Source organism: Dendrobates tinctorius, unplaced genomic scaffold (genome assembly GCF_039654945.1).
Source record: "Dendrobates tinctorius isolate UK_male_01 unplaced genomic scaffold, ASM3965494v1 ptg000041l, whole genome shotgun sequence".
In the NCBI taxonomy this organism is placed as follows: domain Eukaryota; kingdom Metazoa; phylum Chordata; class Amphibia; order Anura; family Dendrobatidae; genus Dendrobates; species Dendrobates tinctorius.
Genome location: NW_027361709.1, coordinates 6,972,983 through 6,998,077, shown reverse-complemented (window position 1 = coordinate 6,998,077; position 25,095 = coordinate 6,972,983). Strand labels below are relative to the sequence as shown.

The window sequence follows — 25,095 nt, the reverse complement described above, 5'->3', positions numbered from 1 at the left end:
CAGCAAGATTGTTTTCCCACCCAGCACCAGCCTCTTTAGCTTACTGTCTGTGTGACGTCCGGCACCAGGCAACAATATGAGACAGTGCGCTATCAATCAGCAGTCTAGTGTTAGTCCGGGAAGCAACAAGTCCCTGGCTCCCCAGGTTAAGTGCTATGTCTTACCTAGAGCACTTAATGCATCATTTGCCTATAAATAAAAACAATAATTTTCAGGAATGCAGCAACAGATCGAAGATATAAAAGAGCTGATGTAAAGATTTACCTTTCAAAGAACTGCATGCCAATATGGTTTTGGGGGTTGGTCTTACTGACAGATTCCCTTTAAGAACCTACTCCATTCATCAAACTCAATAATAAGTCTACAGTGAGCGTCCCCTAGTGGTCACTGCTGGTAGTCAGGATTGTATCACTGAACCGATAGATCGTGTAGAATATTCTGTCACCGCAAACACCTTTGGTGGCAAAATTGGGTCAGAAGTGTAACATAGTAGATCCTTCTTTCTTCCCCCCGATATTGGAGAACTTTTAGCCACTGGGATCGCCATTTTTTTTTTTTTACTTTTGGAATGATGGTGTTTAAACCAAGCTCTGGTAACATACCGTATTTTGTATGCACAAAAATAAGCAAATCCTTTCTTTGGTACAAGCTAAGATTTACATTTTCCACAGAACTAGATATCAAACAGTCGACTTCAGTCCAAGCCCAATAAGTCTCTTACATGCAGTTGACCATTAAAATGCAAACTAGTAATGTGAGATATGCACTGAGATTTCTAGGTGACCCCGGGACACATTTGGAAAAGGACAAGTGTCTCGTGCAGAGCAGATGCTGTTGATCTGTGTCAGAATTGCACATTGCCTTCCCTTATCAAATCTCACAATATTTATTTCAGTCTTCTATGTTCTATGTTCTTGGAGGCCTCCCAGCTTCACACCCCTGACCTTTCCGCATGTGAGCTGCCCTCTTGCCCGTCTGACTTCCTCTTTGGACATTCGGTCCCCATTTTTTTTCTTTGTCACATACAAGAGGAACCAGGCGGGTCCACCGTCACCTGGCAGAAGGGTAGGATTGTCCTTATAGATCCCAGTACAGCCCAGGAACTATCTGATGATGTGATGCCCACAGAAGATCTCGCCGGTTTTGGACGCACCCTCATAAAACATGAAGTTATCATAATAATGTCTGCAGGAATTCCAAAATAGTTCAGCCAGAAAACTGGGATGTACTGGTTTCTACTGGAATTTAAAGCAAATAATAATGTTTTTCACATTAACTTAACCGAATAAAACCACATAAAGCAGATGCAAGAACTTCTTAAACGTTTTTCTAAGTCCCCGAAACTAATCTAAATGCTCCTTAAACACATTATAATGACAACAAAAATATATCTACTAATATACAGTATCTATATACCGCAATATGTACAAAGCTACTGCATCCTATGTACAAGATAAAATTATAATACAAGTCAGTATATACAAGGATATATACAGGAATATAACTACTATAATACTGCTCCTATGTACAAGAATATAACTACTATAATACTGCTCCTATGTACAGGAATATAACTACTATAATACTGCCCTCTATATACAGGAATATAACTACTATAATACTGCTCCTATGTACAAGAATATAACTACTATAATACTGCCCCCATGTACAAGAATATAACTACTATAATACTGCCCCATGTACAAGAATATAACTACTATAATACTGCCCCCATGTACAAGAATAGAACTACTATAATACTGCTCCTATGTACAAGAATATAACTACTATAATACTGCCCTCTATATACAGGAATATAACTACTATAATACTGCCCCCATGTACATGAATAGAACTACTATAATACTGCTCCTATGTACAAGAATATAACTACTATAATACTGCCCTCTATATACAGGAATATAACTACTATAATACTGCCCTCTATATACAGGAATATAACTACTATAATACTGCTCCTATGTACAAGAATATAACTACTATAATACTGCCCCCATGTACAAGAATATAACTACTATAATACTGCCCCCATGTACAAGAATATAACTACTATAATACTGCCCCCATGTACAAGAATAGAACTACTATAATACTGCCCCCATGTACAAGAATAGAACTACTATAATACTGCTCCTATGTACAAGAATATAACTACTATAATACTGCCCTCTATATACAGGAATATAACTACTATAATACTGCCCCCATGTACAAGAATATAACTACTATAATACTGTCCCTATGTACAAGAATATAACTACTATAATACTGCCCCCTATGTACAAGAATATAGCTACTATAATACTGTTCCTATGTACAAGAATATAGCTACTATAGTACTGCTCCTATGTACAAGAATATAACTACTATAATACTGCGCCTATGTACAAGAATATAACTACTATAACACTGCCCCCTATGTACAAGAATATAACTACTATAATACTGTCCCTATGTACAAGAATATAACTACTATAATACTCCTATGTACAAGAATATAGCTACTATAATACTGCCCCCTATGTACAAGAATATAACTACTATAATACTGCCTCCTATGTTCAAGAATATAACTACTATAATACTGCCCCCTATGTACAAGAATATAACTACTAAAATACTGTTCCTATGTACAAGAAGAATATAGCTACTATAATACTGCCCCCTATGTACAAGAATATAACTACTATAGTACTGCTCCTATGTACAACAATATAACTACTATAATACTGCCTCCTATGTACAAGAATATAACTACTATAATACTGCCTCCTATGTACAAGAATATAACTATTATAATACTGCCCCTTTATACAGGAATATAACTACTAAAATACTGCTCCTATGTACAAGAATATAGCTACTATAATACTGCCCCCTATGTACAAGAATATAACTACTATAATACTGCTCCCTATGTACAAGAATATAACTACTATAATACTGCCCACCTATGTACAAGAATATAACTACTATAATACTGCCCCTATATACAGGGATATAACTACTATAATGCTGCCCCCCTATGTACAAGAATATAACTACTATAATACTGCCCCTATGTACAAGAATATAACTACTATAATACTGCTCCTATGTACAAGAATATAACTACTATAATACTGCCCTCTATATACAGGAATATAACTACTATAATACTGCTCCTATGTACAAGAATATAACTACTATAATACTGTCCCCTATGTACAAGAATATAGCTACTATAATACTGTTCCTATGTACAAGAATATAGCTACTATAGTACTGCTCCTATGTACAAGAATATAACTACTATAATACTGCCCCCTATGTACAAGAATATAACTACTATAATACTGCCCCTATGTACAAGAATATAACTACTAGAATACTGCCCCCTATGTGCAAGAATATAACTACTATAATACTGCCTCCTATGTTAAAGAATATAACTACTATAATACTGCTCCTATGTACAAGACTATAACTACTATAATACTGCCCCTATGTACAAGAATATAACTACTATAATACTGCCCCCTATTTACAAGAATATAACTACTAAAATACTGTTCCTATGTACAAGAAGAATATAGCTACTATAATACTGCTCCTATGTACAAGAATATAACTACTATAATACTGCCCCCTATGTACAAGAATATAACTACTATAGTACTGCTCCTATGTACAAGAATATAACTACTATAATACTGCCCCTATATACAGGGATATAACTACTATAATACTGCCCCCTATTTACAAGAATATAACTACTAAAATACTGTTCCTATGTATAAGAAGAATATAGCTACTATAATACTGCCCCTATGTACAAGAATATAACTACTATAGTACTGCTCCTATGTACAAGAATATAACTACTATAATACTGCCCCCCTATGTACAAGAATATAACTACTATAATACTGCCCCTATATACAGGGATATAACTACTATAATACTGCCCCCCTATGTACAAGAATATAACTACTATAATACTGCTCCTATGTACAAGAATATAACTACTATAATACTGCCCCTATGTACAAGAATATAACTACTATAATACTGCTCCTATTCTTCTTTCTTCTGTCTTGGTTCACCATGTTCCCTTTCAGTTTTCGCATTATTCGGGTTGTGACGCCGTTTCCTGACACTGTGTCACAGTAGTAATAACATTTTTGGCCGCACACTCACCAGTGCTGTGTCATTGTTTTTTTTGCTTTCATAAACATATAAGGACTTGTTATTCTTAGCTTTAGAGCTGAATAAACTGACTGGCAATTACGGGGCTGCAATCGCTCCAGAGTCACCTCTACAGAACCAAGAGCTTCCTACTATCACCTTGAAGTGTCCTAATGTTATCGACTTAATCACATCTCCCATATTGGATCTCAGGTATTACATCTGTGTTTTTTTCCCATTGTGTATAAATAATATTAAAGCTGAACTGTGATTGGGCTCTGGATTTATGGAGTTCTAGTGGGCCACTCTTTGCTTTTGAGTTTTCCTCTTCGTCTTCTCTTATGAAGCCCACCCAGATATGGGCGCCTTTAGCAGGCCTTTGGTTGACATAACCGTGCCTTTTGAAACTCCATTTTCAATCAACAAATTAAATTGACAGCGGCATCTAAGGGGTTAAATCCCTGCGAACGGACCTAGGTTCAATCAGAGCAGTTAGACTTGAACGCCGGCAGTGCAACACAGCTTGCACTTGCAATGCATGGAGCGGGCTCAGTTCCTGAGACCGTATCACACATGCACTGAGCACACGGCTCACTGAGCCTCCTGGGCGCAGTCCCACTGGCACTTGCCTGGATTTGCCAGTGCCGGCCCGTCCTACTCTGGTTCACTTTTGAGTATGGTCAGTTTCCTAGTCATTTACTCCTGATGTTATTATGATGCCTCATGCGATGCAGCCCCAATAAATCTACATTAAAGCTTTTAGTATTTCCAGTAAGATGAAGGATTACTGTGATGCCCAGGAATCATAAAGCAGAAAGTGTTATTTACAGGGCACAAAGTAATAATTAGCCAGACGTTAATGGAGTCAGCAGAGACGTGACCCAGCCAACCCCTTACTATAAGAGGCGCTGATATCTGACAGCGGGGCGTGATACCACCTCTGCGACCATCACATCAGCTACGATCACAATGCCTTAGACATCAGCAATAATTCTATGTTCACACGTTGCTTTTCTGCTGCGTTTTTTTTTTCTGCAGTCAAAACCTGCTCTCCTGGCAGTAAAGACGCTGCGTACAAAAAGCAAGTTTTGCTGCGTATTTGCCAGGTTTTTATTGTCTCTTATGCATATGCTGATAAAGTTTAATGATCCCAAAAATCATAATGCAACTTCCTTAAAGGGAATCTGTCACCGGAAGTTGCAGGCCTATGTAAATGGCCTGGGTCTGGTCCGATGGGTGGTGTTTGTTCTTCTTTCTCCACCCCATCCGTGGCCCCCGTCCGCGATCTTCTCCAGTATTATAGTAGTTCTTCTCCATAGTTCGCGTGTGCGCAAAGCAATCTTGCTTTGCGCACGTGCAGTATGCTTTGCCCATCTGTGGGCAAAGCCGATAATCATTACTGCGCATGCGCCGGTACACTATGTCCCGGAAGTATTGCGCATGCACAGTAATGATTATCGGCTTTGAACGGAGCTGGGCAAAGCATACTGCGCGCGCGAAGCAAGATTGCTTTGCGCACACGCGAACTATTGGGAAGAGCTAATCTAATACCGGAGAAGATCGCGGACGGGGGCCATGGATGGGGTGGAGAAAGAAGAACAAACACCGCCCATCGGACCAGACCCAGGCCATTTACATAGGCCTGCAACTTCCGGTGACAGATTCCCTTTAAGGTTTTTGCACCAAAAAGGCAGCACAACCTGATGTCTGTGCTTTTGCTGCTTTTTGCACTTACTCATTGCTTTAAATGGGTGAAAAAACTCTAATAAAACGCTGATAGACGCGACATGCTGCAGTTTGCAAAAACGCAAATCATGAGTTTTCTGGAATTTCATAGCGTTTGTTGGTAATGTAAATTGCATCTTAAAATTTGCATTAAAAAAATGCAGCAAAAACGCAAGGTATGAACATAGCCCAAGAGGGATTATTTGTACGGCCGCATTTCTTTATTTTAATTTCCCGCCCCTTGGGATCGTAAATGCCCGATCCTGTATCACTACATTCAGGAATCTGAGAGAGCCACAAATTGAGGCGGTAACGGCAGCCATATTGGTTGTTTCCCAATAAACAATGTCTCGGAAGTGAGATAAATGACACAAGTTGCTTATTTTGATGCACTTTAGGGAGAAGTACACTTGGACAGGGGGCTGTGAATGGCCCTACGTCTCCATTGTGTATAATCATAGCCGCAGACGTCTTTACCATATGGTGCCGGGAGCTTTACACTGAGACGTCAAACAGAAATAACTCTTCGTGGTCCCGGCTCCATATTACAGTACAGGGATCTGATGTATACAGAGCTGCACCGCTCCGCCACTGTTCACCGACGGCCAGACTACTAATCTCCGCATTTTATGTAACCAGCAGATCTAAACACAGAGAACAAGAAGCTTTATGACCCCCTGATCCCAACTTTAATAACGTAAATAAAAAAAAAAGGAGTGAAATTAACCCCAACTTTTATCAAACTAAATTCCGTGTCACAAATATCACATCCCACAATATATTACTAAGGGTAAGTTCACGTTGTATTTTGCAGGATGTTCCGCAGTGTATCCGCAGCTTCTCTGCACGAATATCTGCACCTGTTACTTGTGGACTCTGTTGCGAAGGTTTCCCTTTTTCCATATGTAAAGGGTTGGTACGCTGCAGGGTTTGAAAATCCGAATCTCAGAAATCCAACCGTGCAGAAATATCTAGCAGGGTGTATACAGGATTTGCTTGACTCTCCTCTGTTTAGCCTCTGCTGTGTAATGTATTTACTGCACACAAATCTGCACCAAACACTCAAGGTGTGAACCTTCTCCTCCAACGAGAGGTCACAGAAGTACGGAAGGCGCGGTGGTCCAGCTTCTGGATCTGTTCTGTTTTTGAGTATGAAGGGTCCCAAGTCTATGATTCCAGCAGTTGATGGCAGATTCTCTGCGGCACAATACTAGCTCCTGATCTTTTCTGTAGGGGGTGACGGCTGAATAGACCTGGCGGGTCAGAGATCAGGCTGCAATCGATCATCATTTTAAGATTTGCCCAATTCCAGCTTCTGTTCCAAGCGCCAAGAAAATTTTTAGCCAATAATAAAAGGATAGGGAACCTGGCAGGTGATTCATGCTGTCCAAACTGTGGGCAGCATGAATCACAGCACGGCTGAACGATTGCAGCCAGGCACAAAGAATACACTTTCAACATCCGAGCACAGCTGGAGACCAGCCTTGTCCGGTGCCAAGCCCTGGCCGGCTCTTCTCAGCGCCGCTGCACGTAACATAGTAACATAGTTTTGAAGGCTGAAGGAAGACCTTATGTCCATCTAGTTCAGCCTATTTTTAGTGCAGCTGTTCTGCATTGTTGATCCTGGGGAAGGCAAAAAACCCACAGAGGAGAAGCCAATTTTCTCCATAGGGAAGAAAATTCCTTCCCCTAAGCTGGGTCACCCATCTACCTATAATATTCTGTTATTCGTAACCTTCTATACTGTTACTCACAAGAAAAGCCTCCATTCCTTTCTTACATTCATTCAGTGAGTTGGCCATCACCACTTCCTCAAGAAGAGAATTCCAGAGCCTCACTGCTCTTACCGTGAAGAACCCTCTTCTATGCTGGTGCAGAAATTGTCTTTCCTCCAAACAAAGAGAATTCCCCCTTGTTCTTGTCACAGTCCTTGGTACAAACAGTTCATTGGAGAGATCTCTGTATTGCCCTCTGATATACTTGTACATATATATTAGGTCTCCCCTAAGTCTTCTCTTTTCTAGGTAAATAGACCTAATTTTGATAACCTTTCTGGGTATTGTAGTGAACCAACTCCATTTATCATTTTAGTAGCCCGCCTTTGAACCCTTTCAAGTTCAGTAATGTCTTTCTTGAGCACCGGCGTCCAAAATTGCACACAATCCTCCAAGTGTGGTCTGACGAGTGATTTGTACAGAGGGAGAATTATGTTTTCATCTCGTGTCCCCAGACCTCTTCTAATGCATCCCATGACCCTATCTGCTTTGGTGGCAGCTGCCTGACACTGGGCACTCCAATTTAGCTTCTTATTGACTAAGATGCCTAAGTCTTTTTCCATGTCTGATTTCCCCAGCAGTTTCCCATTTAGTAAGTAATTGTAGCCTCTGTTTCTCCTTCCCATGTGCATAACCTTACACTTATCTGTGTTAAACCTCATTTGCCATTTTTCAGCCCAATTCTCCAATTTACTCAAATCTGTCTGTAGTTGCAAACTGTCCTCCTTTGTGTTAACTACCTTACATAGTTTTGTGTCATCTGCAAATACTGATATTTTACTGTGTAAGCCATCCACTAGATCATTAATAAATATATTAAATAGTAGGGGGCCTAATACAGACCCCTGTGGTCCCCCACTAGTAACCCTGGCCCTATCTGAGGATGCCCCATTAATAACCACTCTTTGTTTTCTATCACTAAGCCAGCTCCCTACCCATCTACACACATTTTCCCCTAGCCCAAGCTTTCTCATCTTACTGACCAATCTTTTATGTGGGACAGTGTCAAATGCTTTAGAGAAGTCGAGATAAATGACATCCAATGATTCTCCTTGGTCCATTTCAGATCTCACATCCTCATAGAAGCTGATCAGGTTAGTCTGACAGGAGCGATCCTTCATAAATCCATGTTGATATGGAGTTAAACATTTATTAACATTCAGATATTCCATAATGGTATGCCTTAGAAACCCTTCAAAAATTTTACCCACCACAGATGTTAAGCTTACCGGCCTATAGTTTCCAGGTTCCCTTTTCCACCCCTTTTTGAATATTGGCACCACATTTGCTTGCCGCCAATCAAAAGGAACAGACCCTGTTTCTATAGAGTCTTTAAATATAAGGAATAGAGGCCTGTCTATCACATGACTTAACTCCCTTAATACCTGAGGGTGAATGCCATCAGGGCCTGGTGATTTGTCAGTTTTAATCTTACTAAGGCGGTTCTGCACTTCTTCCTGGGTTAGGCAGGTAATACTTAATGGGGAGTTTACATTATCACTCTGCATTTCCCCTGGCAAATCCTTTTCCTGTGTGAACACTGTTGAGAAAAAAGTATTTAAAACATTTTCTTTTCCCACATCGCTCTCTATGATTTCACCCTCATTGTTCTTTAAAGGGCCGACACCATCAATTTTAATCTTTTTACTGTTTATATAATTAAAGAATAGTTTGGGGATTGTTTTACTTTCCTTAGCAATGAGTCTCTCAGTTTCCACTTTTGCTAAATGTATTTGTTTTTTACACATTTTATTTTTTTCTCTAGAACTTTTTAACGCTTCTTCATTGCCTTCTTGTTTTAGCTTCCTAAATGCCTTGTTCTTGTTATTTATTGCCTTCTCTATTATACATAGAGACGTGATTGACATGTCTCTATGTACACGCAAGGGAAGGCCTGCCGTGGTGCTGGAAAGAGCTGGACGACAAGTATATTGTGTCTGAAACGCACCAGGCAGCGATACATGATGCCCACGGGTTGGGTAGCCTACATTGCCTGGCAGGTGCCTTTACTGTGGTGACCACCTTTAGGCTATGTTCACATTGTCGTTTCGAGCTCCGTTCAAAACAAATGTTACAACACTGTGTCAGATCTGTCAGACAACAGAACCAAATGGCTCTTGATGACACCATTGACTTATTGATGGGGCTGCCAGAAGTGATGGAACTGCTGAAAAGAAGCTCCAAATGGCAATGTGAACACAGCCTATCAGAAACTGTACAAAATGGAGAACCCTTAGGCTGTGTGCCCACGTTGCGTTTTTTTAAGCGTTTCCGCGGCGTTTGTGCCAGATCAGATGCTGCAGAAACGTTTAAAAGAAGCTTCACATTAAATTGCATGCGGTTTTGGCTTTTTGTGCCAATGCATGCGTTTTTAAACGCTCAGGAATCGCTTAGCGGCTAAAAACACAGCATGCTCATTAATTTCTGCATTGCTGAGCATTTTTAGCCTTTTCCAGTGTTCCCAAAAACGCGTCAAAAACGGGAGTCTTTTGTGCAAAACACGCGCAAGAAACGCGCGGAAATAAAACGCGCGTTTTCTGGGAAGGGGATCAGTTTCCTGAGCGTTTAAAAACGCTAACGTGGGCACATAGCCTAAAACCGTTTTCTCACACGTAATGACTATTCATCCCATTTACAATCCTCTCTGGAGTTCGGATAGTCATGGGATTGCCCGTGTGCCGCACACTCGCTGCATTCGGTGGCGTAATTGTGGCGTCGTATGCAGCACAGCTCTTGTAATGTCCCCACAATACGACAGCCGCCGCTCCGGCTCCACTAATGCTCCGAGCCAGGACATGCTGTAAGCAGCTGTGGAGAATGTGCCGGGTGACTGGGAATTATTCCCGCTGCTTTGTGTTTTTGCGCAGCTTGGAAGCCCGGTGATTGGCTGATCGCCCTGTTCTTTTGCTGAGAATTGCTGACTTTATTTCTGAGAAACAAACTTGCTGTTGATTGTTGTGCTGCTCAGTCCTCGCCGGGCAGAGTTCATGTGATGTCTCAACCGCCAGGACACTGGAATAATATACATTCCCTTAAGGAAGGCCATCTATTTGTGACTTAAAGGGGTCTGATGAAAACAAGCTATCATCTATCCTGTATAGCTCATTTGTACTTCTCTCCCATTTTGCACATACAGTATCACCCTACCCCCCAAAGGGTGCCCCTCTAGGCTCCACTTCCCCCTGTTACCATCCTGCTGTAGTCCCCATGCTCTTTGCTGTGCATGTAAAAAGTATTTACCGTATTTACCGTCTCTCCTTTGCTTCCCGCCAGGACAGCTCTACTCTGCGTCATCCTCTGACTTAGTGTATTGTACCTTTATGTTACACTTTCTACTTCTTTGCTGTCTACTACTGTACTGTACCCTGCCTGGCCCATTTTATCTTCAGCCATCTATATCAACATAGCTGCAGTGTACTTTTACATCATTGCTGGTTTTTAGCAGAGGTCAATTCTGCTGCACTCCTCCACAATGGAGCTTGTAATTACTAAGCAGTGCTTCGTTTATTGCCTGCGGGTGACAGATCAATAATGTGAACGTGCTAATGCTGCTCTGTTGATGCATATGGCAGAAGAAAATCCTCTACCATAAGCATCAACAAAGCAGCATTTGCTGGTGCCGGAGGCGAGTATAAAGTTCTCTTTATTTTACTTAGAGCACTCAGGCATTTAGGAGGTTGTTCAAGTAGTTGGCAACTTCTTTACCATCACTTTTATGTCAGACAACCAACACAGCAGCCTAATAATGACAAGCGTAGGTGGAGGTGTGCAGTGCAGGAGAACTGAGCTCTGCTAGAAACCAGCTAACAATGGTGTAAAATCACATAGGTAGAGGGCAGAAAATAAAATCAATCAGAATACTGAACACAGATTACCTTGATGATAACTCAGAGAATTGAGGCATTCAGAGTTGAGCGAAGCGTCCGCTCACACTTTCACATTCATTGTCTATGGGAGTCAAGTGCTCCACATTGCTATCTTTGTCAGTGACGCAGACTTTTCAACAAGAACATTTCCCTTGAACCAGGGCTGTAAAAGGAAACAACAATTAGCAAACCATGGTAAAACCTTAATACGCCCAGGGCTGGTATTAGGCAATAGAGGCCTCGGTCTGGGATGGACCAGGGGAATTGGGCGGCTGCTCCTCAGGATCAGGGCTGATGCAGTATGGCATACTACTCAAATATCAAGGTGGTTCCCGGTAAAAAAAAAAAAAAAAAGGGGGAGACATATTTTGGCTGGGCCACCAGAGTACGAGGCGATCTGACACAATAGCGGACCCCTGTCCAGCAGAGGATAAAACCTAAATCTGATTTTAGAAAACAGAAAGTAATCTTGTGCTTTGCGGAGAGTTACAATGTATCAGCGCGGATATAAATATCCTGTTCCCACACAACTAGTAACGATTAGGAAACTGTAACCGTAATAAGATCCAACGCACAAACGTGTCTACATTGTGTAATAGTCGGACCCCCCATCAGCTGTTACTATAGGCGCTGCCCCACATGGCGGGACATGTTACCCGCTAGTATTCCTGGACTTACGAATGTGTACTGGCCTATATTAAGAGCACGCGTGTGGCTATAATGTGTCCCGGCAGTAAAGAAACGTAGCCGGTGTTTGTTTGGTACTGGAAGGACTGTAACACCCAGCATGCCTTAATAGCAAAGGACAAAGATTTAAATGAGTTGCCTCATGTTATTACATATGTGAAATTGCAAAGGAAAACAAGAAAGTTTTGCAATTTCCTTTTTTATTAAAAATCCTCTCGCTTTTCAAGAATGAAGGGAAGCGTCACTTTGTAATGTCCAACCTCAGGTGGTCAGTGTCCTAAGCAAGAAGTACACACTTACCAGCTGCTTGCTATACAGCTTGTCAGCGCTGCTCTGAAGCTGAGCACAACACTTCTTGCATGCTTTGCTTGGGAGAATGCAGAGTTCAGGCCAGCAGCTTCCATCCAACGGCAGAGGAGCGGCGCTCTCCTGAAGATACCAACATGTGACAACCCCTTTAATTCAGCGCAAACAATACAATTCGACAGAACAAGAAGCTGTATAAGCACCTGGCAGTTTTATTATTACATTTCTGGTTATTTATGTATTACTCAACCAGTCTCTCCAGTTTCCTCTCTTCCACGCTGTGACCTCCGCTGCCTGGGCTTATTTATTAGAAGCCACAATGTCTCTATGGACATGAAATAACCAGCGATGAGAGCGCGATTGTCCGCCGGCCAGGACTCGCTGTTCTCTGCCTTTTGTTTGGGGAGATATTTCCTCATCCAGGCTTGATCAATCTTCAGACCAGTTTATTCTCCATTTTCCTAGAAACTGTTGGACACAGATCGACAACTTTTTTATACGTATATTCCCTCTACTAGTGATGAGCGAATGTGCTGGGATAAGGTGTTATCTGAGCATGCTCGGGTGCTACCAGAGTGTCTTCGGCGTGCTCGAATAATATGCTCGAATCCCTGTGGCTCTTCGACAGCTGCAACACGGAGATTGTTAGGCTGTCTAATTGCCATGAGACATGAAGCCAACATGTCAGGAGCTGTATAAGGGGCTTCGAAGGTGGCGGTTACATCACAGCCCCTCAGTTACATGAGAAGACATTATTGTTATAAGTGGCCCATGGTAGGTGGGGGCCCTGGTTCCTGATTTTGCTTTGGGGGTCAAGTTAATCTTCGGGCTCTACGGATACATGTTAGGTGTAAGTAACGTAGAGCTCCTTGGCCACAATGCAAAATATGTAGCCGGACCCCCCTGTTAATGAGACTGAGGGACCTCCAGATCCCATCCCCACATTTACACCCCTATATTTGGATAGGAACTCATCGTCTTCACTAGTTTAGGATGAGCCGGTTTCCCAAATTATATTTAGAAAATACGGGAGATTCCAGAAAAAGGAGCGCTCCTTAAACCCAGGAAGAACTGGCAAATGTTCAGGGCGCTGCCAAAATCTCCCAGAAATTCAAGGTCTCTGAAAGTTTCCCTGTTCTGCCATGTATGACATCTACTCAGGGGGCACAGAGGGGTTCAACCTATTTTTCAGAGGGTACAATGTGGCTTAATTTCACTCAGGGCTGTGGCACACCAGTAATATGGCAGGCCAGGCGGCCGTAAGGGGGCCTGTGAGTTGGTGGGGGTCTGATGTGGGGGCATCAAACTGCATGTTGGGGGCTGTGTGGGCGACTATGGGGTCATCATACTGTATGTGGTGAGGGGCTGTGCGGTATAATACTGTGTAGGGGACTATGGGGTTATCATGTGTGTGAGGGGTACTGTGGGGTCAAATTTTGTTGGCAAATTTATTGTAGAAGCATTTTTGGGGACATCATACTCTATGGGATCCGTGGAAAGGGGTATTGTAGTCAATTATTTGGGGGTGCAGATGATCTAATTAGGACTTTTGCTATGGTGTCCCATGCTTTGTATGTGCGCCCCAGACTCTTGGGGTCCAGTGTGTCTAGGTTTTCCTGGCAGCCCAGTGTATAATATTACTATATTCAGCGGCTGCAAAAGTGAGGAGTCAAAAAAGAGAAGGGATAAAAGGTGTGTGCTTTCTATCAATGGCTGTATGGCTTATGTCCAAAAATTTCAAATGCCAAATAATCCTGAATTCGTCAGTTTTTCGTCCTCTTAGTTTATTGTATTCAATCAGTTCTCTCGACCTCTTACATGGGCTGAATGGCGGCGATAATTCCAGCTATTAACAGGGACCCAAAGGCATCCAAATCAGCACCATTTATTTGTTCAGCTCACGCTTCTCTGTGACATTGTCAGTCCCTACTGAACTTCTTGAATTTTATTCATGCACCAGGGGGCCCAGGATGAGCACAGGACTCATCCAGGTTTTAAATGCGACTTTGCTGCAGTGCAGCGGGTGAAAGAAGAATCGTGTTAACAAGTCAGTAAGCAATGCAGCCTGTGTAATCGTAGCCTCTGGGGCGTCTTTGGATATCCAAATGGATATTATCTATCGGTATCTGTATTAAAATCTATATTGTGCCGCCTCACGTGGGATTATCCGTGCACACTTCGCTTTAAAAGGAAATATTTTCTGTTTTGTAGTCAGAGGAATAATTAACTGGAGTCATGTCTTCCAAATAATCCGCAGCAATCCCAGGGTTTAACCCTCTGCTCCCCACCTCAGCGGTGCAGCTTGTATTCAGGTCCTGGCTCCACCTAGTGGTCAGGAAAATAGTAAAACAGCAAAAAATGGGACAAGTGTAAAGGAGCAAAACAATCAGAAAACAAAATGGAGAACGTAGATTGATTATTAATTTATTACCCCTTTTATTTACAAGATGAAATAATTTATTAACTGTAACAGTACCTTTGTAGTATATTTAATATCCTGTTTGATATGCAGAGTTCAACTAATCAATTAAAAGTGAGAATCAGACGGCATCTCTCCCATGCAGCCGACAATAAATAGTTAAATGCTCAGCAGCACAATGGGAACACTACAATGTGTAGGATCACTGGCATTGAAAGGGTGTTTAAACCTTTTAGAGGGGGAGACCACTATAGAAAGCTGTTATAAATAGGAAATCATGGTGGATTTATACTTTGCAAACCAGAGCCCCTATGGGAGTGAATGTCAAACATGATTTGGCGTACCATTACACGAGTGTGTTTTGTTTTTGTTTGTTTTTTCTTGTGTTTTTTTTTTTGCTTATCTAGGGATAGGGTTAGGGTTCTATCATTAGAATTTTATACGTGATTGTGTGTAATTAGACCCATGGTTGGGATAGGATGTGGTATTTAAGGGGGAACTTAGTATTGAATGGTATGCAAAGACTAAGAGCTATTGTTCGAAACGCGTCTGCCCACTCTACTATTCCCACATGGGGGTTGTGATTTTTTTACACTGTGTGACCATTGTTTTATGGAAAATATTTTTTCAATAAAATTTTTTTAACGAACTTGTTTGAGCTGGATTATACCTTGGACTATTGCTTTTCGTACTGCGCTACAGTTTCCATGCTCGGAGTCCAGTAACAACTGATGGGGGAGCTGACTTTGCTTTTCTATTTCTGTTCTGATCACAGCGCTCCCCCTTATCACAGCGATCCCTCCTTATCACAGAGCTCCACCTTATCAGATCTCATCCTTATCACAAAGATCCTCCTTGTCACATAGATCCTCCTTATCACAGCGCTCTCCCTTATCACAGAACTCCTCATCACAGAGCTCCTCATCAGATCTCATCCTTATCACAGAGCTCCTCCTTGTCACAGAGATCTTCCTTATCAGATCTCATCCTTATCACAGAGATCCTCCTTATCACAGAGCTCATCAGATCTCATCCTTATCACAGAGCTCCTCCTTGTCAGCGCTCCCTCTTTATCACAGAGCTCCTCTTTATCACAGAGATTCTCCTTATCACAGAGATCCTCCTTATCACAGAGATCCTCCTTATCACAGAGATCCTCCTTATCACAGAGATCCTCCTTATCACAGAGATCCTCCTTATCACAGAGATCCTCCTTATCACAGAGATCCTCCTTATCACAGAGATCCTCCTTATCACAGAGATGCTCCTTACAACAGCGCTCCCCCTTATCACAGCACTCCTCCTTATCACAGAGCTCCCTCCTTATCAGATCTCATCCTTATCACAGAGCTCCTCCTTATCACTGCGCTCCCTCCTTATCAGAGCTCCTCATCAGAGCTCCTCCTTATCACAGAGATCCACCTTATCACAGAGATCCACCTTATCACAGAGATCCACCTTATCGCAGAGTTCCTCCTTATCACACAGCTCCTCCTTATCACAGAGCTTCTCCTTATCGCAGAACTGCTCCTTATTGCAGAGCTCCTCCTTATCACAGAGCGCTTCCTTATCGCAGAGCTCCTCACTGCAGCGCTCCTCCTAATCGCAGAGCTCCCTCCTTATTAGAGCTACTCCTTATCACAACACTCCTCCTTATCACAAAGATCCTCCTTGTCACATAGCTCCTCCTTATCACAGCACTCCCTCCTTATCAGAGCTCCTCCTTATCAGAGCTCCTCCTTATCAGAGCTCCTCCTTATCGCAGAGATCCACCTTATCACACAGCTCCTCCTTATCAGAGCTCCTTATCACCGCTCCCTCCTTATCGCAAAGCTCCTCCTTATCGCAGAGCTCCTCCTTATCGCAGAGCTCCTCCTTACCATAGAGCGCCATATTTTCAGGAGCTATTATCATAGAAGTAGGGCAGCTCTCCGCATTGGTTTATTGGGGTAGTGCAGTTTTCCTTTACTCCTTCTATTACTAAAATTTCCCTTATATGTGATTTAAAAGATGTCTAAACTCAATAATTCCTGAAAGTTATTACACCCTACAACTTGTGTCTACAGCTCCCTTGCAGACCTATGTGTCTCCATGGTTACAGACTACAACCTAAACCCTCTGTATTCTGATCCTGCAGCATGATCCTGCTGGAGTGGAGTAACTCAGGATCAGACTACACAGGGTTTGTTTGTAGTCTGTAACCATGGAGACACATAGGTCTGCATAGGAGCCATATACACAAATTAGGAGTATTTTGATCAAAGAATTTTTTTTTTCATGCGTTAGAACAATGTTTGCAAAAGTGTACATACCCTTTAAATAATGAATTAGTTAATAAATATCTTGTTTCATAGCCCAATGTTCAGTACTCAGGCTGAGGGAGGAACGGCTTGAAAGTCTGTGCGACTATGAAGACCACAGATCCCTACCAGAATGTCAGAGGTTCATTCCTTCTATTGACTAATGCGTCTGTCGTACATATAATGGTGGTGGGGTTTCTATAGCAACAACCAAGAAAAGTTTTGTTTGCAAAAAAAAGAAACATTGAAATGTATCAAGATTCTAAATGTGATGCATCTTATATTTAAAGGCACAGTGACCCTATTTAGTGGTCTGCACTGCATGTAGCTTCATCATTATTGGTAGCAACAGCAGTAAGAAGACACGTCAGTCTGTACTTTCCAGATTTACATACATGTTATATCTACAATCACAGGTATTTCCAACACACAGACCAGACAATAACCTACACGGACCAGCGCCCGTCTGCTCTGTTCTCGTTTTTTCACCAAGACTGGTTTCAAGTCAGCAAAGGGAGAAGATGCTTCTGTGTCCTTCAGCTCCTCTTACGGTGTGGTTCCAGTCTCTGCTTGCTGTACGGCCAGGGAAAGCTCCCTCCATATAGGCTAAAAATATCCAGGCTCCGCCATTGACCCAACAATGTGATAAAAAGGGTCTTTTTAGCCTTCGGCCGGTTGTAGTGGCCATGGGGTGGGTACAAAGCTAGCAGTTGTATCAGGGTCCTGGTCACGGGGGTCCCAAAGGCCAATATGGAACACAGGCACATTACACCTTTCAGGGCCCGGATGGCGGCTGTAAGTTAAACTGTGGGTTATGTCTCTTTAAGGGGAAATGATCTTGACTAATTTTTCAGGAATGGTGACGATCTCAACATTTAAGACTTACCAATAACTTTTTTTTTTTAAATTCTTTCTAAGGAAAAAGTACAATCAAATTATTGGGGTGATGTGCTGAATGTGGCAACATCGGTTCAGAAAAGGAAATATAATATGGTTTGGGGTCCACAGCGGCTTGTAAAATCAGACACTTAAAGAAATGATCTGATGGGGGCCATTCTTGTCTAGTGTTTCAGGTCCCTGTCTTTTAGCTACAACTAATGGCCATTTCCAGTGCAACAGGATGAGCGGCCATTGATTTTAAGTGACCCTTTATCTTCAACCTTGCAGCTCTCTAGCTACTGCAAAACTACAAGTCCCATCATGGCCTGACAATCACAGGCTGTCTCTGTCTGAGCCTGATGGGGATTGTAGTTTTGCCACAGTTAAAAAGGACACCCCTAAATGCATCTTGTAAATACCCCTTAATTTGCGGATGTAGTTATAGGGGTGCAAAGCTAGCAGTTGTACCAAGACAGGGGGGCACGGTGGGGCCACCCCGCCACATTTTGCATTTGGACCTAGGGATTTCAAGTCAATAAAATGAGCTGTAATTGGTGATGATGACAAAAGGGGTTTGGGAATTCGGCAAGACATCATATCACAAGAACTTTTAGACACAGACGGTTTGCCTCCATGGGAAGCTCCATGTTAGATCGCTCAGCTCCGCTACATCTACACCCTAGAGCTCCGCTCCCCTTTAGTACTGTGCTTGTGACACCTATACATTGTGCAGGCAGGTGTGGGGCCCTGGAGGCTCCATTTTTATGGGCCACATGAATTTCAGCCCCAGGACACAGAAACACGTTTACACGCTTAATTTCTACCTGACATGATGCTACAGGGTCACTGGGTTCTCTCCTAGGCGAGGGGAAAATGTAAAAAGAAACATATTCCTATCAGTCTCTTATCGCCCTCGCCCTGATACTTGTGTTTGCCAAGTAAACGGATGGATCTCAAAGATTGTGCGGCGTCAGCTGTTTACACACAGATCCTCTGTCTCCAATGTGTTTGGTCCGGCCATCTGATATATTGTAACAAGGACTTCAGAGGTGTGAGCCCCGATATAAAAAATACATTGGGGGTCTTTTTAATCCCTAGAATAATGAGGAACACGGCTTCCAAATCCCAAGCGCCTTCACCAATTAACTCCATCGATTGATCACATCCGTGTGAGAGCAACAGAACCGTGATGTCTGTTTCCGAAAAACCTTTGTGTTACAACGGTGCCCCCCCCAAAAAAAAATGGTAACATAGTTACATTATACACTTCCATAAAAGCACACGTCCATCACCTTCAACTGAGGCATGGGAGAGAATATGGGGACTGGGCATAGGCACCACCACAATACATGATCCAGTCCGCACTAAAAGGGCCTATATTCCCCCTCCTGATCCCGAGTGTCGATTGGATCATCATTCAGAACAAGAATATTAGACAAGTACATGAGTATTTATACAATTTTCTTCTAAAAAAAAAAAAAAAAAAAAGAGTATGGAAACCTTTTTTGAAACCATCTTCGGTTCCCGCTGTGACCAGACCCTGACTTTTCATATAGTCACTGCTCTTACAGTGAAGAACCAGATGCTGATGTTGAATATTCTACACATTAATAGTTCTTACAGTAAAGAAGCCTCTCATCCTCTGGAGATTTAACCTCTCTCGGGGGAGGGAGTGCCTCCATTGTCTTTTGACGGAGTTTTATATGAAGCCTCTCCTGGGCCATTCATGTGCCTGCACATGTTAATAACGTTTCCCCTTAGGGGTCTCTTCTGAAGATTATATAAATGTAATTATTTTCATCTTTCCTCATAACTAAGGTCCTCCAGGCCAATTATCAGTTTTGTGGCTCTTAGTCGATTTTCTAGCTCCAGGTTCTCCTTTCTATGAACTTGTGCCCAGAACTGAACTGCATATTCCAGATGCACGAATGCTTTGTAATGTGGTAGTATGATATGCCTGAACCACAGGTCCACACCTTGTATAATACATGGCAACATCCTGCCGGCCTCCGAAGCTGCTGACTGACATTGCACGTTGTTACTCCGTGGTCTACAAATACAACCAGATCCTTCTCTACAAGTGACTCTCCTAGTTTTTCTCCCCCTAGAACATATGAAGTCTGCATATTATTACACATAGGCGTGGAGAGAGGAGAATATTCATTACCTTAATGAGCAGGGGCAGGGACACGTGATCACTCGGCCACAGATGCTGCGAGGTTGTGCAGTGAAGGTAAGTAGGATGTTTTTTTTAATGCTTTTAGCATGGAAGCCATACATACCAGGACAGGGATGAGGATCCATGCAGACAATGATGGGGATAAGGAGCCATGCATACCAGAATAGGGATTAGGGGACAATGCATACCCAGCTTATAGTCAATATGTTTTTCCAGTTTTTCGTGGCAAAATTAGGTGCCTTGGCTTATACTCAGGTCGGCTTATACATGAGTATATAATATTTATTTGTTTTTAATATGGGGCCATTATACTGTATGGAGCACTATGTGGGTTCATTATACAGTATGGAGCATCATGTGGGGCCATTATACAGTATGGAGCATCATGTGGGGCCATTATACAGTATGGAGCATCATGTGGGGCCATTATACAGTATGGAGCATCATGTGGGGCCATTATACAGTATGGAGCATCATGTGGGGCCATTATACTGCACAGAGCACTATGTGGGGCCATTATAATGTATGGAGCACTATGTGGGGACATTATAATGTATGGAGCACTATGTGGGGACATTATACAGTATGGAGCATCATATGGGGCCATTATACTATATGGAGCAATATGTGGGGCCATTATACTGTATGGAGCACTATGTGGAGCTATTATACTGTATGGAGCACTATGTGGGGCCATTATAATGTATGGAGCACTATGTGGGGCCATTATAATGTATGGAGCACTATGTAGGGACATTATAATGTATGGAGCATCATATGGGGCCATTATACTATATGGAGCAATATGTGGGGCCATTATACTGTATGGAGCACTATGTGGAGCCATTATACTGTATGGAGCACTATGTGGGGCCATTATACTGTATGGAGCACTATGTGGGGCCATTATACTGTATGGAGCACTATGTGGAGCTATTATACTGTATGGAGCACTATGTGGGGCCATTATACTGTATGGAGCACTATGTGGGGCCATTATACTGTATGGAGCACTATGTGGGGCCATTATACTGTATGGAGCACTATGTGGGGCCATTATACTGTATGGAGCATTATGTGGAGCTATTATACTGTATGGAGCACTATGTGGGGCCATTATACTGTATGGAGCACTATGTGGGGCCATTATACTGTATGGAGCACTATGTGGAGCTATTATACTGTATGGAGCACTATGTGGGGCCATTATACTGTATGGAGCACTATGTGGGGGCCAATACACTGTATGGAGGACTTTGTGTACCCGTTATACTGTATGGAGGGCTGTGTGAGGATTATAGTTGAAGAATCATACTATCATGGGGTCACCATTTGTTGGGGGGGTACAGTAAGGTCATTGTACTGTGCGTGTGGAGGAGTGCACTGTGGGGGTATCATACTGTGTTGGGAGCACTTTTGTTTGCATCATACTTTATTATCTGATTTATTGAAGTTTTTCTTTATCCTTTGTTATTACATATTTAAATTAGGCCATTGGGCCATATGCTTTTTACTGCTGTTACATAACATTATTATTCCACTATAATTCCAAAAGTTAATCGAATTATTTGATTTAAAAAATGTATACAATTGAGGAAGTTTTTCCTTAACAAATATCAAGGTTAGCCTGCAACTTTCTACAAGCTTTTAACTTTGGCCCTCTGTGTATTTGGATTTGATATCCCTGCCTCAAAGGGTTTGTTCTCATCATGATAAAGGGTTACAATTGGAAAGAGGTTGTAAAAACAAACAACTTTTCAATATTACTTTTGATTAAAAATCCTCTCTATTCTCAAGAACAGACCTTCCCTACAATCGGTGGCAGGTATTTTAGGCTTGGAGTGCAGCGCTTACAAGCTCTTTGATATTAACAAAGGTATAGGGACGGTCAAAAAAATAGAGCGCCAGCCGTGCGTGGGTAAGGGAAATGCTGCTCCTGCCGGGCACCTCAAATGAGGAGAAAGTGAAACCGTTGAATGCAGTTCAGTGCAGAACCCGGTTTTGAAGGAGCGCAAAGAGTAAATTTGGGTAGTAAAATTCTTCTTTATTAGGTGTCCACAACGCGTTTCAACAGAATGATCTGTCTTCCTCAGGTGGCAGTACAAATCACGTGGGGAGGGGAGAGTATATATAGGGATGATAGCCAATGAAAAATGGCTGCTAATTAAAACATCATGGCAGCAATAAAGTTATAATACAAAAAGTAAAAACAGTGTATAAATAAATAGCAGACATAACAAGTACAATGAAACTCAGTATTTTTATAAAACAATAAAAAATAAAAACAACAGGGAGAGAAAGATATCAGAATGGTTTCTCAATCATGAGGTTTAACCCCTCAGGTGCTAATGTCCCCAATTTAAAAATCCAGAAACTTTCCCTCCTGATCAGGCTCTCATAGCGGTTACTAGCGTCCTCTCTAATGGGTTCTATAATCGTCAGTTTCAACGCCTTAGGATCCTTGTTATGTGTGAGCAGAAAATGTTTAGATAAACTATGCAGCAGGTACCCATTTCTTATATTTTAATGGAGAAGGTAAAAAATTGTTTGTGATGTTTTAATTAGTTAGTAGCGACTTTTCATTGGCTATCGTCCCTATATATACTCTCCCCTCCCCACGTGATTTGTACTGCCACCTGAGGAAGACAGATCATTCTGTTGAAACGCGTTGTGGACACCTAATAAAGAAGAATTTTACTACCCAAATTTACTCTTTGCGCTCCTTCAAGACCGGGTTCTGCACTGAACTGCATTCAACAAGCTCTTGGATATTGACTCTCTAGCGCGCTAATGTACGAGTTGTCTTTCTAATCTAAAACCTTGGTATTCCGGGCACTTGGCGAAAAATAAGTGGGTTTTGGATTACAGTTTGGGCACTCGGTCTCTAAAAGGTTCGCCATCACTGCCTTAGAACATGTGATGGCCACATATTATACCCAGACCCTTCTCTACAAGTGACTCTCCTAGTTTACTCCTAGAACATATGATGGCCACATATTATTGATGCCCATGTGCATAACTTCAAATTTCTCCACATTGAACCTCATAAGCCAAAACATAGAGTATATAACATTTGCTCAGCAATCACTTTACTTTCCCGGGTCGGGCATCTTCTGCTACTTACATAAGCACTATGAGCAGTGAAATTAGTCCTCAGATTGGCTGTCACAAAGCGAAGGAACCACTATTAATGATTAAAAATCAGAGGTTCCAAGAGGACAGGATAATTAGGCAAGTCTGGGTAATCCGGCTCAAGCTAAAAGCAGAAATATCCTTTCTAAAAATGCCCAAAGCTGAATATTGTGCTGGGATTACACCCCCGATCCATGGGCTAATCCTTGTTATATCACATCGTGTGTCCAGAGACGGCAGCAGCCTGTGCATGGAAGAAGCGGGCAATGTTCTGGCATAATACTCGTTTCTTGGAGGCGCATGCCGCTAATAAAGCCGCCACTTCCTACAGGTGTGATGTGAAGCAATAGGGAATATGCCGCCAGTATACGGAGAGGGGTTGTCATGTTCGATATCCCTCCACCTAACTGTAGCCACAATGGGCATTGGGTACAAGCGGCCATCTACTGGCCCGGTTAAGGGCCCGTCACACTAATCGATAGCGCTATAATGTCACTGGTTTTTGTGACGTAGCAGCGATATCGCTATGTCTGATACTTACCGCCAACCGGCTCCCCCGCTGGTTATCGCTAATCGCGCCAGAACGTCCTGGGCCATTTTTCGTAGTCAGCTTCCTGCTGGGCTTCCTGTGGCGCCGACAAGCGATGCGTGGACGCGGGCGGGAGGATGTCAGGATCGCCTCGTCTGACACGTAAGTAGCGACCCCCGTCCCCAGCGATGTCGCTGGTGAGATCTGCCTGTGTGGCAGCTCACTAGCGACCACTTAGCAATGCACCAGCGATCCTGACCGCGTCATATCCCTGGTGCATCGCTAAGTGTGACAGCGCCTTTATAATAAGTGGCACAGTTGGATCTCCAGAGGAGCAATACCATCCTCTGGTGGTGGCACTCGAGACTAAGCTGCCATCAGAAGGCACAAAACATGGACCTCCCCTCGACACATACAAGGAGCGGCCAAACAACTTCTCCCCTCACCAACCAGGGAAAACACAGACTTGGGCTCTGAAGTTCCTCAGCTCATTCATGATTTTAGAGTCTCGACAGCACACTGTTCTAACCGCCGGCGGATTTCCTCACCAGCTCGGCCCCTTATATGCGGCACCGGTGAGCAGTTTCTTTGGATCCTGTCCGATGGTGGACCCATTACAGAGAATAACCTTCTGGGAAGATCCGCTGCTAGAAACCGTAGATGTCACCTTTCGGCCTCAGTCAAAAATATCCAGCAGAAAAATGTGAGCCAAAGCCACTACCTAATGCTGATCTCATTCCTCCGAGAAATTGGCAGTCCAGGCTCACCGCCGCTCCAGTCTTCAGGCCCAGTTCTCTGATGTTCTTTCCAGGCCACAAAGTAATTTATGTTCACCTGAAAACTATGGCGGACCACCCAGGTGGCATGTCCAGTAAAAAGGGACAGATTAAGGGAAGTTAGAGGTCAATAAGATGCGTGTCTGAGGGTCCCCGGACACATTACTCCCCCACCAAGAGCCATAAATATGAATGTTTCTGTGGTGCAGATGGGGGACATTAAGCACTTAAAAAAATGGTTGCTAAAGTATATACACCCCCATGCAGAGGAGGATTGGGCATGGTGCATTGTTCAGATAGAGAACATTATTTCTTCTGCTGTGAATGGATCGCC

The 25,095-nt window shown here is 42.6% G+C and overlaps 1 long non-coding RNA gene across 1 annotated transcript in view; it reads left to right on the top strand.

The window, feature by feature from the left end:
* Window positions 1-25,095, top strand: part of LOC141088856 (uncharacterized) — a 152,428-nt gene that overhangs the window by 123,280 nt on the left and 4,053 nt on the right. Inside the window, exon 5 of the long non-coding RNA XR_012232078.1 lies at window positions 20,254-20,378. This is a non-coding gene — a long non-coding RNA (uncharacterized lncRNA). The remainder of the gene's footprint in view (window positions 1-20,253; window positions 20,379-25,095) is intronic.